Raw genomic sequence first — 2,521 nt, 5'->3', positions numbered from 1 at the left:
AATGAATGGATGAATGAATGCTGGAGAAACACGGGAGTGATCGATCAAAAGATGGTCATGTCAGTCAAAAGATGAGAGAGTTGGGTAAATTTTTACTTGCTGCCAAGTGGCATCATGATATTGCAATACAGCTGAATGTTGCAGTGGAGGAGGAAGTTATTCCATCTTCTAAAATGTGAAAAGAAATTTTAAGCAGTTCAAATATAGCTAGATCTCACTCTCTGCGATGTCCCGTTCAGCGCGCCACAAGAAGCCGCACTTTGTGGGGAAAAAGGGTTGGATTGCTTCGCTTTCTCTTGTGGTAACCAGGGAGCTAGTTGGCCACCGTTTCTTGCTTTTTCCTCTTTTTTTTATTCTTATGTATGTACAATACTTTTGAGAAAACATTTAAAAGAGTACATTGTGTTGTGTAACCATTGTATAAAAAAAGTATAATAATACCTTAAACCTTGTTCTTTGCTGTGATTATGCATCAACGTTGTGTCCATAGTCGCATCAAACGACACGATTTTGGATATTGTTCCTATATAATGGCATTTAAGTAGAAGCTTTAGTAATAGAAGTTCCTAACAAACGGATAATTAATTTAAAGATGTCATGACAATGAATCAAAACAGGATGGGGGTTGAGTCTCAGAAAATACACCCGGTTATTTTCCTTTTGTTTTCTCCTCGCCTCCTGCGAGTCTGTATGATCAGTGTTGTTCTCACCGAGGGCTTTTTTTTGGGATTCAACCTTCTTTTTCCCACCGCTTTCACGTCAACCCACCTGAGGAAACATGTGGCTACACTTAGTCAGATAATGAACCTGAAAGAAAATGAGTTGGATCAACTTGCCAAATTTATGGGGCATGATATTCGTGTTCATCGTGAATACTATTGCCAAACCAAGAACACACTTCAGCTTGAAAAGATGAGCAAATTGCTCATGGCAATCAAATGTGGAACTGAGGTCTTGTCAGGTACGTTCTGCGCGACCTGCCTCTCTTCCACCTTTCTCTCCTCTGCTCTCTCGATCTTGCAGGCTCTGCTCCTCAGCTGTGTTGCATTCCAGTGATTAGCGGCTCGTTTGTCGATGCACACAGCTGGGGTGCATCCTGCTGATTAATTCCTTCCTTATTTATACCTCTGGCAGACACTCCGCCATTGCCGGAGCATTACGTGACTTAACGTGCATTACGTTACTTACCTCACCTAACTTGCAACAATAGGTCTATTACGAGGTATGTGATTCACAGTGGTTAATGCTCCAGTGATGACGGAGTGTCCACCAGAGGTATAAATAAGGTAGGAGGGTGTTTACAGTGATGCGCCCCAGCTGTGCGCAACAACCCACAAGTCACTGATTGCAAAATGCGACACAGCTGAGGCGCTGATCCCGCAAAAAGAGCAAGCAGGAGAGAGAAAGGCAGAAGAGAGGCAGGTCGCGCTGAGCGGAATGTATAAGAAAAAGATTGTTGTTTATTTTGAGTTGTCTGAATTCTGAAGTTACATTTTGATTCTCTATTGCCACTTCATGATAGATTTGTGTTTTGCACCATTGTAGCTATAGTAGAAGTGGTGGCCCTCACAAAGAAGGCACAGAACGTGGGCCACACAAAGGCATAAAGACGTGTGTGTGTGTGTGTGTGTGTGTGTGTGTGTGTGATTTTTTTTCTTTAGGTTCACTGTACATGCACACTGGTTCAGTTCTAGTTTTTAAGGAATGCAACGCTTCATACATATGTGTTCACAAGTTTTATTTCTCTCTGTGTTTCTCCTCAGACACCGTAAAAACTACAAAGTAACACTAAAGAACCTTAAAGCAGAGCATCATGGGCCCCCCCAGCAGCAAAGCCTATAGCAGCATAACTAAGGGAAGGCTCAGGGTCACCTGATCCAGCCCTAACTATAAGCTTTATCAAAAAGGAAAGTCTTAAGTCTAATCTTAAAGGTAGAGAGGGTGTCCACCTCCTGAACTGAGACTGGGAGTTGGTTCCATAGGAGAGGAGCTTGATAGCTAAAGGCTCTGCCTCCCATTCTACTTCTGTGGACTCTAGGAACCACAAGTAAACCTGCACTCTGAGAGCGAAGTGCTCTGTTAGGATGATAAGGCTCTACAAGGTCTTTAAGATATGATGGAGCCTTGTCATTTAGGGCTTTGTATGTTAGGAGAAGGATTTTAAATGCTATTTTGAATTTTAAAGGGAACCAGGGGAGAGAAGATAATATGGGAGAGATATGATCTCTCTTGCTAGTTCCTGTCAGTACTCTGGCTGCAGCATTTTGGATTAACTGGAGGCTTTTTAGGGAATTATTGGGACATCCTGATAGTAAAGAGTTACAGTAGTCCAGCCTGGAAGTAACAAATGCATGGACCAGTTTTTCAGCATCACTTTGAGACAGGATGCTCCTGATTTTTGCAATATTGCACAGGTGAAAGAAGGCAGATCTAGAGACTTGGCTTATATGTGATTTAAAGGACATATTCTGATCAAAGATGACTCCAAGGTTCCTCACAGTAGTACTGGAGGCAAGAGCTA

Source organism: Monopterus albus, unplaced genomic scaffold (assembly GCF_001952655.1).
Source record: "Monopterus albus unplaced genomic scaffold, M_albus_1.0 scaffold2.1, whole genome shotgun sequence".
NCBI lineage: Eukaryota > Metazoa > Chordata > Actinopteri > Synbranchiformes > Synbranchidae > Monopterus > Monopterus albus.
Note: the sequence above shows the minus strand (reverse complement) of the source record.